Source organism: Stenella coeruleoalba (assembly GCF_951394435.1).
Source record: "Stenella coeruleoalba genome assembly, chromosome: 3".
Lineage (NCBI taxonomy): Eukaryota > Metazoa > Chordata > Mammalia > Artiodactyla > Delphinidae > Stenella > Stenella coeruleoalba.
Genome location: NC_137148.1, coordinates 34,171,490 through 34,189,235, shown reverse-complemented (window position 1 = coordinate 34,189,235; position 17,746 = coordinate 34,171,490). Strand labels below are relative to the sequence as shown.

The window sequence follows — 17,746 nt, the reverse complement described above, 5'->3', positions numbered from 1 at the left end:
ATAACAGATAAAAATTAAAGTTCAGAGAAGTGAAATGTTTTGCCTAAAGCCACTTGGACAATGAATAATGAAACAAAAACTCAAGCACCATTTTTCTCAAGCTGTATTCTATGCCTTTACACTACATTTTTAGCAAGAATCAATCGTTAGCAAGAATCAGTCTCCAGAGAGCAGGCATTCCATTGGTCAAGCCCAGACATACATGTAGGGTAGTGGTCACCTCTGAGGTGTAATTAGCAATCACCAAAGATCTTTGTAACTCATTCCCCTGATACAACATGTAGCATTGTACATATTATTTATTCTTTTGAGTTAAAGTATTAAACAAGGCAAACATTGAAGAACAAACACAATTCCTATCACACCTTTTATTTTTAACTTTAACTGATATTTTGAATTATGGTAAAGAGGCAGAGAATGAATGTTTTGCACAAGGTCTTGTAGGGAAAGACAAGAAAAGGAGAAGAAAAGATTCAGAGGTGAAAATGCTGTGGGTGGCCTTTAGAGGTGAAAATGCTATATGGTGGAGAATGGCAGATGAAATTTGTAGTGGGGCAGGAACGCATTTGCAAGAAGGCTAAAAGCCTTCTTGCACAGTCTAGAGGATATAGTTAATGAATTGTACAACTTAAAGTGATGAGAGATTAAATTACAATGAATCTAAATGTTACCACATTAAATATAATAAATCATAGCATCTAAAAGAGAAAAAAATGTCGCCATCACAGGTGAGGTGGAGGAGGGCTCTGGGGTTGTAGCCGGCACTGGTCGGAGCTTAGGAACTGGCACTGAGGATGGCTAAAAGCCAGGCTACAGGGAACATCATCCTATGAGCAATGGGGAGCTAGAAAATGATATTTAGTGGTGGAGTGACTTGACCAGATGTGCATTTTGGGTAGATAATTGGTGAAGCATGGAGGGTAGATGGAGTGGAGAAAGTAAGCAGTTAAGAGGTGCTTGGAACCATTTTAGCAAGGATATGCAAGCTAAACTGAAGAAGTGAGAAAATGTAGAAGGGGACAGTATGCGACAGCAAAAGTTGGATGACTATTTAGCTATGTGGTGTGAATGAAAGAAAAGAGGGGAGAATAAAGTTTCTTCTTGAGAAGTAGAATGAGTGATGGATGCATTCAAAGAAGCAAGAAACAAAGATACAGGAACTTGGGGAGGACAGCGGGGAGACACAATCAGGATTATGCTAAATTTAAAGTGCTAGAAAGGCATCCAAGCAGATCCAGTTGATCATTAGGAATATAGGTTAGCTCGTTTGGGGGATACTGCATTTTTTGGCAATGAAAGCCCCAGGTCCTTGGAGAGGAAGTATTCCTCCACGCAAAAGTATAACTTCCTTCTGTTATTCAGGTATTTGCTGGGATCTCCCTGTTCTTTCAACTGAAGTAAGATCCCCAGCCCTTACTGGGGATCCTCACTGTACGCTCTATGCAAGTGTAAAGCCTTCCCTAAGATTTCTGCTGAGGTCTAGATTTCTTACATTCTTATGGAACGAGCCCTTGTTGCTTCTGGATTACGTAATTTTATGGGTTGATTGTTCCATGTGGCCTATCCATGTCCCACCCTCTATAACCTGAGACATGAAACTTGCTTCTTGCTCAATTTCTATATAGTGGTTTATTTGGACTTTACTGAAGATCTGAGCATAAAAGGGAGGTTTTATAATCATAATAATGTAGATGCCTTAAAGTTGAATTTTAGACTCATCTGGAATTACAAATCTCCTGACCTGGAATATCTTCTGAGACATCTGTACCACTTTTCACCCTAGACTCTAGTCCTCTGACTGACTCCTCTCCTCCACCCCCTTCCTGTCATTTTCTCATCTGTTTTCTTCCCCCAACCCCATGTTGCGGTGGAGACGCTACACTCTCCTCTAGATTATTGCACCAAACTATTCACCTCTCTCCCTGGCCCTAAGCCTACATTCAGTTAGTCCCATCAACGTATTCATCAGAACAAGAAGACTTTTTCTTTAATAGAACCACTTTCTATAAAAATTAATTGTTCTCATAAATAACAACTTACCTTACATACTTAAAAATGAGGGAGTTATATACACATAAGAATGTGTTGTTTTCAAACCTACCCCATAGATCCTCCAGATTTTGAGGAATCCCCAGTAGAGGTGGGAAGGGGACAGGAGGGGCCTGGGGAATGGCTGACTCTAATTCTGTTCATTCTTGCTACACCTTTAATTTAAAAAGCTTTACTTCGAACATTTACATATTGGGCATGAAAGGAGTCTTCCCTTCCAGCTTTACCTTCTGTTGTATAGTTCTATGCTTAGGAAAACACTTTTCTGTACAATTTGCCTACTTTGCATTTGGCCAAGAACCATATCCTGACTCCATACCTGTGTAGGGAATAGCCTTTGGGAAGTCAAGAAGGAAAATCTACTCAAGGAATAAATGACTTTCATTTTTCTCTCATGCAATTTCATGCAATAGGACTTTGCAAGTTATACGTTGAACTGCTTTTTGGTTACTTATGCTTTAGTACAGCATTACCAAAGTAGGATTTGTAGAATAACGATCAGATAAGTTAGGAGAGTGTTGAAAATGATAATATATATCTACACAACTCTCCCAAAAGATTCACAATGCACATTAGCATATAAAAGGCACTAACAAGTATTTAAGTGAAGAATCCTATTTAATTATAACTAATACAATGTTTTCCAAGCACTTGATTTTTTTTTTAAGATAACACTTATTAACAGCCCATGGCATTAATTTTGACAAAATGTCCTCAGCCAGTTGCTCTAATTCAGAATGTTTCACTTGCCTCTGGCTTATATATCTGGAAAAGTAGAGTTTTACCAGTGAAAAGAGAGAGTGGGAAAAGAATTTAAAAAGTAGAAATGAAGACCCTATAGGTAGAGTCAACTATTTTCTCTCCAGGATTATGCAAATGACTTGCAAATATATCTGAACCTGGCCATGATACTTGTGCTATAAACATTCTCAATGGAGTTTGTCTCAGTACTAGAAAGCCCCTTTTTAAACCAATTACAAAACTGTATTCTGTGTATGGTGTTAATGCGAAATCCAGAGGTTTGCTTTGGTTTGGTTTGGACATATTTCAGCTTTCTGGGTGAGACCTATAGGGAAAGGTCATTGTCAATCCTTGGATAATGCCTTGCAGAGGTAACTTATTACTCCTGACACAGGTAGTGAAAAAACACTTGACTCCCCCAAAATATATTTTTCTCTTCTCACCAAGTGATAAAGCCCACAAAAAAGACTTTTACTGTCACTTTCCTTTTGCTGTTGTGCCAAAGCTGCTCACTGAGAAAGTCCTTTGCCACCAAAGGAGAAGTCACTAGGCAATGTTAAGACTTCTCTGGACCTTTAGTATATTTTCATTTGCAAAATTTAGAGTTTGAATTCAATTATCTCCAAGATCCTTTCCAGTTCTAAAATCCTACAATCCTGGATTTGACTAGTTTCACTATAATTTTTCATTATGTCTATATTTGGGTTAACAAAACTCTAAGCACACGAATTTAGAAAACAGTGTTTGAAGATGTGGGTGGCTTTCAGGGAACTAAATCCAGCCTGGATTTAGGTACCGTAACTTTCAATCTGGCCACCGGTTCTAAATACTGCAGATGCGTTCTCTACATTTTAGCAATGCCAAAAGACACAGATTTTAGTTTCTTAAAGACCTATTTTTAATTTATTTTTCAAACACCAGCTTTTGCACCTCACCCCCACGGAATTCACACGTTCTTAAAAAGAAGGTGTGTAACTTGAGTCAAGTCCTTCCCTAATTTGTGGAAGTTTATTAAATTATAGTGTTTTTTACTTAAAAAAAATTCAGCTAGACCACCTGTCAGAATATTTAAGGAGCAGAGTGCATCTCTGTAAGTAAATTGATGCCGAATTAATTTAGAAAATGTTTATACAAGTCAACAATTTATATCACGATGATGATGATAATGGTAATAGTAATGATGATTTATTAAATGCTCTCTTTTTAATACTATGCTAACTGCCCTGCCCATTTATTCTCATGATCACAGTCATTGCCTTGAGGGTAAGGAAGAAGGATGTGGTTGGTTTTTAATAAGCACCAATTTTATCCAACTGGGGAAAGGGAGGCAACTACATTTGTTGAGCCCACTTTCTGTGCCAGGCACTGTGCTAAGTGCTTTACATGAATTGTATCCATTTAATCCTCCCTGCAGCCTTGCAAAGTAGGCATTACATCCATTAGAGATGGAAAATGGAGGCTGAGAAATGTCTAGTACCTTGCTCAAAAGTCCCAGATTAGTTTAGCAAAGGCAGGATTGTTATTTGGGTCTGACTCCGAGTCCCATGCTTACTCTTGCAAATTAGGTGAAATTCACCTTTCTTAGCAGTGGGTGCATGTAATGCATTATTTGTCATCTTGGAGGGCAAAGTCAGGTCTAGGCATTGGGAAGGTAAAGTATACTGGAGGTGGGGTGGGAAAGGCTATGAAAGAGCAGATCTGAAGTGTATGGCTTTGCCTCAAGATAGAACGCTGGCAGGGGTCCCCTAGGGAAGCACTGCTGTTGGATAATAAAAAGGAAGGGAACTTAGAGGTGACCTGACTCAGTCCCCCTTGCCTTGTTCCTGTTTCCCATGTCACTGTTTTCCATTTAGTAAGGAAACTGAGGCCAGAGGACTGCTAAAATGTTGCCCAAGGTCACAGAGCTAACTGGCAGCAAAGGTGGAATCATAATCAGGTCTCCCGGCTTGCAGGCAGATTCTGCCCTCCATACGTCAGGGAGGGATGAGGACCGAAAAGGGACAGGAAGATCAGTGGGGCCAGGGAACATCAGGCTGCAGGGAACAACGTGGAAGGGCGAACCAGCTGTCAGACTGCACTGTGCGCAACATAACATGGTGCCCTGTAACCTTGACTAGAGTGGTCAGAAGTTGGGCCTGGGATGGACCACAGATTTTGTTCAGGGCAGACTTCCCTGGGTCCTATCTCTTTGTGCTTCACAAGCACAATAGACTATTTTTTCCTTTCAGTGGGGACACATCCTAGCTCACAGCAACTCCCCAAACAACACTTGTGCTGCCGATTTACCCTGTCAGTGCACTGACCCAGCTGGTGGGGGGCTGGGCTCTGGGAAGTTGTTCCCCTGCAGCACCAGTCATCCTAGCATCTTTGAGGAGCCAAGAAACACCACACTGAGGGAGTGAGACTCAGAATGGTTCAAAGACAGCTACAGGTGACATCAATCTTCATGATGGACAGCTTTCTGGCTCCGCCCCCGAGACTACATCCCCAAGTAGGTCAGCGCATTAGCTGGTCTGCTATCATTCTATTCAGTAAAAGGGAAAGCTGCTTCTTTGGGCTACATATGCCTAGGGAGAAAGAATATCAAGGACATTATGGAAAACCAGCATTAGAATAATCATTGTTTACAAGATGCTTTCATTGTAAGATTCTTTTTTTCAGCATATATATTAGAGGCTTCATTTGTTCAACAGATGTTATTCCCAATTTGCAATTTAGAAAATCAACGGACAATAAGGCTAAATAATTTGTTCAGGTGGTGGTGTGAGCCAGTGCTGCTATCAAATCAGAATCTAGATCTTTCACGAAAACTCTAATTGGAAAACATACATACATGTTCATAGTAGCACTATTTACAATAGCCAAGACATGGAAACACCCAAGTGCTCATCAACAGATGAATGGTTCAAGAAGATATGATACACACACACACACACACACACACACACACACACACACACACTGGAATATTACTCAACCATAAAAAAGAATGAAATATTGATACTGCCATTTGCAGTAACATGGATGGACCTAGAGATTAACATACTAACTGAAGAAAGTCCAACAGAGAAAGACAAATATTGTATGACATTACTTATATGTGGAATCTAAAAAGTAATACAAATGAATCTATATACAAAACAGACTCACGGAAAACAAACTTATGGTTACCAAAGGAGAAATGGAGGGAAGGAGGGATAAATTGGGAGTATGGGATTAATACATACAAACTACTATATATAAAACAGATAAGCAACAAGGATTTACTGTATAGCACAGCGAACTATATTCAATATCTTATAATAACCTATAATGGAAAATAACCTGAAAAAAATGTATATATATAACTGAATCCCTTTCCTGTACACCTGAAGCTAACACAATATTGTAAGTCAACTATACTTCAATTAAAAAAAAAGAGTCTAGGTCTTTTGAACCGCTAGAACAAGGAGTCTCGCTTGTAAATCAGAAGGAACTCCAGAAAGCATTCTTTTCCCTAGCCCAGGGCTTGGCAAACTGGGCAGTGCTTATGTCACCCTCAGAGGTTATGATTCATGAATCGATGCTCAAAGAGTTTCACTTCTAACGTACCCCAGGTGAGGCTCACTTTGAGCAGCACTGCTCTTGTCTGCCAACAAGCTGTGCCTGAATCGCCCCCACCAACAGATGAAGTTGGTTTTAAAAAATCTGGAAAGAGAGTCAACCCCAAGATTTATCAGTCCCCTCCCCACCCCAGGTTCAGATAGTTCTTCCTTAAATCTAAACCATGACTCCTCTACCCACAGGACCTGCCAGATTTAAGTTCAAATTTGCTTGTCCTATCACTAAGGTAGAGCTGCCCATTATCGATTTCCAAATAATGGTCCTCTGCTATTCTCTCCCATGTATCTTCTCTCCCATGTCACATAGCTCGATCCTTGGATTACTGTGCTTCAGAAGCACAGGGAAATGCTCCTGGGAGGGATTCTTTGTTCCCCTGGGCTCTAAAGCACACCCCATGGAAGAAGCCTTAGTAACTTCCAGACTCAGTGTCTTCCACCAAAACCAATAAACATTTCAGCACCAATTAACATCACAGCTCTTTGCAACCCAATGGCCTCCCAGCCCCGATTTTAAGCAGTAAAAAAAAAAAAAGATTCTGTAATAGCTTGCAACCCTGAGGCTGTGTGACAGAAGGGTGATTTTAGCCTGGGTCATGCTGGGGTATGGAAGGAGGGAGGGTTGTCTTGTAACTCTCTCTTAACAACTTCTGACCTAAGAATTTTTGAAGCAGGCATGCGCATAAAAGCTCTTGCTCTCCTTCATTCTGCTAATGTTGTAAGATTAAAGTACAGGCAAATGCGGATAGGAGCCTTTCATTATCTGTAGCAAGAGAGTCAAAGACTGGAGAGAATTGCCAAGCTATTGAGAGGTCAGATACCCATTCAGTGCCTGGTGAGTGTGTGTGTGTGTGCGTGTGTGTGTGTGTGTGAGAGAGAGAGAGAGAGAGAGAGAGAATACATATACTTTTCTAAAAATCATGGAAGCATGGTTTAGGATAGAGGTTTACTCACTTTAGTAAATCTCTCTGGATCTCAATTTTCTTATATGGAATTGCTGGAGCTTAATATCTGAAGAGGAACTAACCTAGTATGTAGCTGGCGATGGGGGTAGAGGGAATAAAGATGAAGTGTCTAGGCAGCAGGGTTATTTAGTCAACCAGGTCATGGCACAAGAGTGTGGGGACTTCAGCCAGCAACTTAGGGAATGGGGGGTTTGTTTGGATTGAAAAGAACTGTGGCATGAACTGTCAAGTAGATGAACAAGTAAGAGTTTTCTGATTCAAGAAGTAAAATGGACTAGATGTGGACAGCCCAGACCACGTTCTGAGGCTGTGAGAGGAGGCCTTTGGGAGGACACACACAATGGGAACCACGAGATATCCCAGTGAGAGAGGGTAGAAAGGACTTCTTATAGAATCAAGGTTTAGGTTGGTGACTTGGGGGAAGGTTTAAAGGAAGCAGAGGTCCTCTTTAGATCGGATGCTGTCAGGGCAAGTCTATAATTGGGTATCTCAATATGTCTTATCTATAGGACTAGAGCGATGATAAACTAATTGGCAAAGAAATCAAAGTTGTTCATTTTAGTCTAGAGAGGTCAGTGTTTTGTATTTTGTAGGTGATACGGTTTCTGTGCTCAGACAAAATTACAAAGTATCCTTTTTTATCTCACTTTCTCATGATCTCAAGTAATCTTGTCTGAGGTTGGTATTCTGGGAGATTATGCCCAACAGGAGGAGAACTTGGCCTAGTTGTGAGAGTCCGGCCAGCTTCCAGATGTCAGGACTTGCTTTCAAATTTCTTTTCATTCACCCCTTTTCAGTGCACGTATTTCCATTTGGTTTGAAAATTTCTGATGTGAATTAGGCTTTACATGTTCTTTTTCTTTGTTGTTCTTTTTCTCATTAAAACAATTGAGGCTGTATCTATGCAGAAGCCCAGATCATGTTGACAATGAGGCAAATCAAAGAGTTGGTGAAAACCTAGCCCAGGGCTTATCTATTAAAATGCAAACTCTTCAGATTGAGTCATATAGACAATCAACTTTCTCTGTGGTCTTAAGTTTCTGCCCATCTCATTGGGCAAGGTTGGAATTGACTGACAAGTATCAAGAATCCTGGGTGGTGGAGACCAAAGGAGTTGGGGGGGGGGGAAATGTGTAAACAAAACATTGTGTAAAGGGAATTGCTGATTCTTTAATATTGGTAAACATTCCAACTTCCTTCCCCAAGGTTTTACAACTCATTCCAGGCAGAAAGGAGCAGGAGGTGAGATGGCCAGATATCATATTTTCAACCAATTTTTTTTCTTGCCCTTTTTGGCAGCAGGAGACGTATTTTTCTTGGCCTTGTTTGAATGAGTGTCCCTGAAAACTTGTTTGTGCTGGGTGTACTTGCAAGACACAGCTTTGGGTGACTGATCTATTAATTATCAAGGGTTATTCCAATAAGTATAAGTGCTTATTTAAGTGAGGTGATATAAGCCAACATTTCTCTGTCAAAAGGGTGCCCCACCTGGGCTTCCTTGGTGGCGCAGTAGTTGAGAGTCCGCCTGCTGATGCAGGGGACACGGGTTCATGCCCTGGTCTGGGAAGATCCCACATGCCGCGGAGTGGCTGGGCTCGTGAGCCATGGCCGCTGAGCATGCGCTTCCGGAGCCTGTGCTCCACAACGGGAGAGGCCACAACAGTGAGAGGCCCGCATACCACAAAAAAAAAAAAAAAGTGTGCCCCACCTAACAAAATTGTTGCATAAATCTCAAATAACTTTCTAACACCACTCTATGCAATGACATTTCAGCTTCTAATGTATCACGTTCAGTTGATAACATGTTTTCTTTCATAATCTTTTCAATGTAAGAACAACAATAAAAAAAATGCTGGGTATATGAAAATTTCTCAGAATATCTGGCCTTGGAGGACTTCAGAAGAAAATTCTGCATGTATCAACTGAAGACACTAATATTTGGCTTTATTATATGAAGTACAAATCTTCTAGCTCTTGCTCTGTATGTCTGGGATTGTAGCCTATTGCTGATTAACTTATTTCAAAGTACTAAAAGTAATTCAACAAGAATAGCTAGAGACTTGTTTGTCATAATTGACATTTTTTTTCAGAAATCACAAGTATAGTTTGAATTTTGCCTTTAAAATATTCCTCCCTCCTACCCCCTGATCACTTATTTCCCTGTGGCCTCAGCTATTAGAAGAAGCTTACAAGTTGTTTCTAGAGCTGTGACATCCTGTCTTGAAGGAGCGGTATGTGGCAGTGAGATTGTAACGTGTGATTTCATTAGTGAATGCTAAAAGCACAGACTGCCCTTTGGAAATATATGTGAGATTTGGCCAATGTAAAACTGAGCGAATTCACCATGTAGCTGCTGCTTATCTAGAATACTAAACAGAAAAGCCTATATGATTTAGCTCAGGTTCAAAAATGACCCAGTCATGAAAATAAATAACACCATAATGTTATAAAAAGTTATTCATGAAAATACGTCTTTCAGATTTTATTAGATTCATTTTGAAAGGGTTAATTTATATTGCCTGTTTCTCCAAAAAAAATACTTGTAATAAGTAGCTTGTCATGAATAGATTGTAGGGAAACTTGGTTGAGTGCAAGGTTCAGTCTAAGTTCAATCTGTTAACAGAGACCATATGTGGATTCAGGAAAGTCATGATGGATCTGTTGCTAGAAAATAGCCAGGAAAATTAGTTTTATTCCCACCTCAGTTTTCAATTTATTGGTTAGCAGTTAAGGGGGTTATGCAATGAACTTGAATCTTACTGCCATTCACAAGCAGAGCAGGCTGCCATGTGCATGCCTACATGCTTCTACGAGACATAGGAGAATTTCACACCTTTCAGGCACACGCAACTCATTGCCACTGTGTGTTTGCACTTCTCCCATGTGTCCAGGCAGCCTCCAAACCAGATATGGCCAATGACTCTTGTATCATAAAGAAAGGCTCCTTAAAGCAGTGAACCATGGGCAGGGACATTTTGATGTTTCCATGCCATGGGCTGCGCATACAAAGGCTGTTTCAGTGAGCCACCATTTTCTGCTCCAACTAGCACGAGGTAGGCAGCTTTAGGCTTTAAGTGTGTGTGTGTGTGTGTTGAAAAGGGTGAGAGAAGTAATTAAAATAAGTAGAAATCTAGTCTTCTCTCAACACCTGTGAGAGTACATTGCTTTACTCCTGCTCATGCAGGAAGGGTTTTTTTTTTATTGAAGTATAGTTGATTTACAATGTTGTGTTAATTTCTGCTGTACAGCAAAGTGATTCAGTTATACGTATATATACATTCTTTTTTTAATATTCTTTTCCATTATGGTTTATCAGAAGATATTGAATAAAGTTCCCTGTGCTATTCAGTAGGACCTTGTTGTTTATCCATCCTACATATAATAGTTTGCACCTGCTAATCCCAAACTCCCTGTCCACACGTCCTCCAGCCCCTTCCCCCTTGGCAGCCACAAGTCTGTTCTCTATGTCTGTGAGTCTGTTTCTGTTTTATAGATATGTTCATTTGTGTCATATTTTGGATTCCACATATAAGTGATATCTTATGGCATTTGTCTTTTTCTTTCTGACTTACTTCACTTAGTATGATAATCTCTAGTTCTATCCATGTTGCTGTGAATGGCATTATTTCGTTCTTTTTATGGCTGAGTAGTATTCCATTGTATATATGTACAACGTCTCAGGAAGGAAGAGTTTTACATCCAGTGTTTCCTTATCTTCCCATTGAGGGTAGAGGAAAAAATGCTCAAATACCTAACATAGAACTTTCTCATCTAGTTTCATAATTGTCCTGGAACGAGCATTTACAGTCTTTAAGCTTGCTCTAGACCTCATTTCTTCTTTAGTGTTTTTCTTGAGGGGTTTCTTTGGTGGTTGTACTCGGGAAAACTTTTTTCTTCCCCAACAGTGCATGATTTATCTCTGTGATATTTGGGGGGCTTTTTCTTCTCTAATCCTTGCTAAAAATTCAGACAGAACTTAGATATGGTGAGGTGGAGAGGGGAAAGAAAGTAATATCACCAGTTGGTGACTAGGATGTTATTTATTCTATGTCATTAAAGAATTTTAATTTCTCTTTTTCAAAATGAACCAAAGCATTTTTTCCCAGGGTCCCAGCATAAGAATCCATCCATTTATTGAGTCAGCCAGTTCTTCGACAACAACATAATAAGACCCTGCAGTGCGCTGGACATGCAGACAAGAGAGGCATGGTGTAGAGTCATAAAATTTTGCCTCATGATCTTTGCCCTTGGTTTGCAGGGCAATCTCCTTGGCGTGTGAGATTTACATAAGACACAATTCCAGAATGGTATAAGACAGAGTGCAGCTGCATACTAACATTTCGACCTGTAGCTTTCATATGCCAGAGGGGCTCAAAGAAAGGAAAGATGACAAAAGTGACTTCTCTAATATCTCAGGACAATAATACCCTGACCTTTCCTGCCATTTACCTTTCCTCAAACGATTGTAATATTTTGCTCAAATATCAAGAGCACGTCTATTTTCTCTACTTAAATGTGATCTACCTTTGTGGTTGTCCAATCATTGACCATTGAAAATAGTAAAAAGCGTCCTTTCTAAGGTAGAAAATTATGCTTGGTTTGGGGACTATTTCCAGACAATAAGGTTCAGATTAGGCCAACAAGTGAGAGTTTCATGGAGTTTGAAAGACCCAGCCACAGACATTCAACACTTTGTGTCCTCACTGGTGTCAGTGACAATTGTTTGTGAGAGAGAGGGGGAAGGCAAAAGCATGATGTAATTACTTTTGACCACAAAATTCAGCAAATTCTCTGAGAAAATTTGGTAACTACATGTTACATGTTTTAATTTACAAACCTGAGGTGGAAAAGAATGCTTTTAGGCTTGACATTCTGTCCTATACAATGTATAGGCCAAAATGCATGCTTTATTTTCAAAGTTACGTACCAAGCCAAGTACATTCCTTCACTTATTGAATTGACAACAGGGGAACCGCCTTTGGGACACCTGAAAGACAGTTGAGAAGCAACCTTTTGACACGTGTGGTTGGCCTCTGCCCTGTTTTTTTCCTCTCTTCTCAGTTTTTCAGTGAGGGGGACAATTTTATAGCAACTTGACAAAACAGCAGAGCAGGAAGTCCCAGCTGTTCTCGCTCCAGCTGCCTCTGAGAGCTAATAATATAGGGTGGGAATAGCACATCTCTCTAAAGAGCACACACATTTTAAGTTGCTTTAATTTTCCTGCCAATTAGAGTTTTAAGATGCCAAATACATCTCCAGCAACCTCTGTGACAATTTAGTACTCTTTGGTAAAGGAGCCTAAGGCCGAGGGAAATGTTCAAGTGGCAAAATAGCATGGAACAAATTTACTCTTTCATCACCAAAGAAGAATTCATGCGCATCCTTTCACTTATGGAAACAGGGGGACATGGGGATATTAACAGTGATACTAGTGAAGGCCACCAAAGAGCCTGGGAGTCAGAATTCTCAGCCTAGAGCAGGGTTTTTCTCAGCCTCAGCAGAACTGACATTTTGGAGAGGATAATTCTTTGTGGTGGGGGGCTGTTCTGTGCACTGTAGGGTGCTCAGCACCATCACTGGCCTCATCTGCTGGATGCCAGTAGCACTTCCTCCCCTCCCCCAGTCATGGCAGTCGAAAATGTCTCCAGACATTGCCAAATATTCACCCTTCAGGGATGTATGTGAGAAAAAAAAATCCCCCCCTCCCCCTGGTTGAAAACCACTGGCCTAGGGCAGCCACCAACACGAAACATCTTGTGATAATCACTTCTGAAGCTCAGTTTCTTTACTTGTTAGATAGATGGTACCAACTTCCCAGGGATTAAGGAAACATAAAATATTTAGTTATATAGCTTGCTTTTTGTGTAAATGGATTTATGCCAAAACGTATCCGTTTTCAGTGCCTGCTGCCTTCAGATTAGTCACCCTGGGAATGTATTCATCCATCCAAGTGATACTGAAGAAATTTAAGAATAATTTTAGCGAGGGGTAAATCTTGATCCTTTCAAGGTGAATTGGTTTTTGAAACAGCCTGACTCATTCAGAGCCAAGTAAATAAGGTGGGTGAGCAAAGCTGATGAGGAATGCTGTTTGGAGACAAATCCAACTGGAACAACAATGAGGTTGATTTTTCTTATGTGCCTTGTGAACATATTCTGAAGGCAAGTTCAATAGAAGGGTCATAAAAAGATTTTGAGTCTCCTACCATTGACGGGTTGAGTGAACAATCATCTCCACAGGTAACAATTCTGAATGACAGCTCACTTTCAGCTTGTAAGTTTGGGGGTGTTTGTTATAAAAAGAAAATCTCACTACGTTGGAGTCATACTTCATAGAATAAGATTAAGAGAAAATGTTCTTGATTTTTGAAAAAAAAAGTCTTTCCTTAAATATATTTATTATTATTTGTATTACTTAGATAAAATGATAGATATTTACAAAATTTTACTGAGTCTGTGCTAAGTTCCTGTACTTCAGATTGACTGTGACGCACACCCTGGTTCTCAAGGAGGTTACTTTCTAGTAGGGAGACATATTCATGAACAGTTTATTCCAACAGTGTAGTAAGTGCTAAGATAAATCAGAAGCAGGTGTTTACCTGGTTTCTCAACCCAGACTGCCTCTTCCTAACTAACTGAGTAAACTGGAGGAAGTCAGTTAATTTTACTTGCCTTCAGTTTCCTGATCCTGTACAGAGAAGGCATTGCTAACCTTTGTTCTCTCTTCTAGCATCAATATTCTGAGCCTATGGCAACAGTGACAATTCCCAAGTGCATATGTATTACAGTGTTTTGTAAGGGAAATCTAATCATATCGTATCTAAATATTAACCATTAGTTCCATTTGAATCATTACCAAAACTGGACAAAATGCCCCATTAGATGTTCATGAGCAAGTGTTGAGAGATGTGACCTGTTACTGATAGTTCATTATTAAAGAATGATCATAAACCAAGTGAATTATCCTGACTTTCATCTTCCTGGACTAGGCAGGGTTATAATGAGCTATATGTAGCTTTGGTGGACCACAAGTTGCTGTATCCAAGGAAAATGGCAAGCAGTGGGAAGTGAAGTATATAAACAATAAAATGTCTATATTTAAAATAATTCACAAATTCTTTGTTAAATTAATGTATTATTGGAAAACAAAGTATGTTACATCCATCAACCTCGGTTCAAGTTTGTATGACTTTCAGGCCATCGGTTTCTGACCTCAACAGAATTCTCCATTCTCAACTGTAAAATGAACGGCTTGGAATGAGAAATAATATATTCTAAGTGACTACTATAGACACATAATACATGTTCTCATTTTAGACCTCCTAACAAATGAATGATGAAGATATTTTCACTTCTATTTTATATGTGGGGGAAAAAATGAGGCTCAGCAAAGTAAACCAACTCGCCTAACCTCATACAGTGTCTGTGGCAGAGCTGGGAGTCAAACGTATGTCTGTCTGATTTCAGGGTCTGTGTTTCTTTTCTTTACCCCCATATATCCCTCCACCTTTGGAGTTGTCTGTGATTAAGTTCTGAAATTATATAATTCTTTTCACAAGTAACCCATAGTGATAGTGTGAAAGTATCACATATTTACTAACAACTGCAAAATAAAAGAGAAGAAAATGTTTATATCTACTTCCAAATTCAGGGATTTTAAATGACCAACAACTTAAAAGTCCTGTCGGGAGAGTAGCTTTCCCCAATATGTGAAAATGACTTCCAAGGAGTGTCATTAGTTCTTATCCAGAATATTTTAAAATCTCAGTGCTTCAGGGAGAGGGGAAAAGGCAATCCAATCTGCAGGTTATCCCTTCAGTCGGTGTACTACCAGACATGCTAACATGAAAATAAGTGTGCTGTTCTGTTTGGTGACTTGCCCAAAGAGCAGCCACCTCTATCTCTAGCTTTTAACTTCTGTCTGTGAGAGACTTATTTATATTAAAATCATGATAATTAGTTCAAGATTAAAATAGTCAATTAAGTGAAATATCCATTTTAACCATATTACGTTTGGGTCATATTGTGGTATGTAAAATTGTAGAGAATTATAAGGCAAGAAATTAACTGACAGCCTTGAGATGTGGCTGCCAACAAAGAGCAAACATCTGTCCATTCATTTCTTCATCCCTTTATTTGTTCTCCCTCCTGGGAATGAGTGAGGCAGAGTCTCATGTTCATTCCATTAGGGAATCTCATTCATGTTTCCAGTAGAGATGAAGTAGCTCAGAGCGTTCACTCTGGACACAGTGCTGGGCTTGTCCTGACTCTGCCACTTGGCCATTGTGTGACCTTTGGCGAGTTCCTTAAACTCTCCGAGCCCAGTTCCTTCTCCATAAAATGGAAAAAAAATACACCCGTCTCATAGGGCTATTGTGAAGCATACAGGAGACAATCACCCAAGGTGTTTACCTCAGTGCCTGGCACAGCGTGAGTGATCAATAAATGTTGACTTTCATTATTATTATTAACAATAAGAGTTTTGTAAGGACACTCAATGATGCTCTGATAAATTAAAACAGTAAATACTCCTCTTTGAGAACCTGATTTCCTAGGAAGAGATTTCGTTATAAGACTAATTAAGTGTACTTTAAATAGAACTGCATTGAAGTAGAGTTTATCATGATGATTTGGACTTTTCCATACATGTGGGCACACATAACAATTCCATACACTAATTGTCAGATGTTTTGTGGCCGTCTTGTGACAGATATCTTGGGGTTTTGTTTCTAATACTAATATTATAGATTTCTATTATATTTATCATTATTTTTATTTTGCTATAATCATTTTCAGAACTAAGCTGAAGTGTGTTACAGTGATTTTGTGCATCAGAATTACCAGTGGGACTTTACAATCTACACGTGTCCTTGACGAAATGGACCACCACCTCTTCAGTTTTGTACCCCTAAAATGGCTTAAAATATATATTATGTATTTTGTGAGTAGTTTTGGAAGTCAGATACCATAGAAGATAATAAAAGAGAACTTGAGTTATGTATTCCGAACAAAAACAAGGTTTTCATGTTTTAAGAAATGAACTAATATCTGACAAATTCATAATTGGCCAATGCTACCTTAAATTATGACAATAATAATTTTTTAATTGACAACACTGTTTTCTAAAATCTCAGTCTCTAGTATTTTTCTGACATCTATTGATATATCAATTTATACCAAGGAGCAAAGACTAGCCACCATGAATGAATAGTTTAAATACTTGTTCTTCAGGGATCTGTTGACAGGTTGGGCTGGCTGGATAATGTTGACAAAGCACTGTTCTGAGAAAGACATGTTTTTGTCATTAATCACATTGCCATTATTTAAATACATAAAACAACCCAGCAGATTCTGTTGCAAGTAAGCATATGTCCATCTCGGGGTGAGGCCAAGCGTGTCGGCATACGTACTGTTGTGATAGTAAAACTGAAAATGGTTCATTAAGTTGATTCTAGGATCTCTGTCACCCTTGGTGACAACTTGGTGTGACTGGAGTAATTGTGCAGCTAATTCTGGGAGCTCATGTGGAGCCCTGGGATGTATGAATTTTCCACACTCCCATGCAGCTCTCCCTGTTTGCCATGTACCTTACAGTAACACCATATGACCCTCCAGATGGCATGGCCTACTGAGCCTTTCCCATTTTGTCCCCATCAGCAGAAAGATGAGAAGGGAGGATGATTCCTCCTATCACTGGAGGCGTGTCCCCAAGAGGTTTTGATAAAGCTTCATAGCATGTGTTTCAAAATACATTAATAGCAGAAAGCTTTGTCCAGATATGATACTCTGTAAACTAGGTTATATGTAAACTGGGTTAAAGTGAGATGCCATTTTCATTCTTAAAAACAGGGATCCACATAATTTGGCAATTATTGATATGCCTAATAATAAGAAACTTAACCTTATGTTAATGAAGGGACAGTTAAAAGGAGTGACCCCAAAGTCAGTCAATAGTAGTAGTATCTCAGTAATTGCTGATGCCTGTGCTTTTAGATCCACACACATGAAAAGACTTACCCAAAGTCATTTACTAATTTTTGCCTAGATCAACATCTTCTATAATCATGCCGAGTTTTCTCCCCACTACCACAAGAGCATCTTTTGGTAATAATGCCCATTATTGTAGTAAATCTGTCAAGGACATCAAGATGCTCAGTTTTTTGGAGAAGAAGTGATTGGGTAGTAAAGATAAACAACCCAGTTTTGCAAACAATCATTTCATATAAGTTAAAAATTGAAGCCAAAGGAAACCATTTTATGTGCAAAGAAAAAAGATACAGTAGTTGGAAAATAAATAAGCCCTGAGGTAGAGTGAGCAGAAGTTATTTTCTTCTCCTGATATCATCACCTGTCCCAATCCAAGCTCAAGTCTGAGCAACACTCCCCCCTGCTG

General features: G+C 39.4%; 1 protein-coding gene across 1 annotated transcript in view; it reads left to right on the top strand.

Annotated features, from left to right (window-relative positions):
- Window positions 1-17,746, top strand: part of PLCXD3 (phosphatidylinositol specific phospholipase C X domain containing 3) — a gene marked incomplete at its 5' end in the record, with an annotated part of 184,462 nt that overhangs the window by 133,265 nt on the left and 33,451 nt on the right. The window lies entirely within an intron of this gene.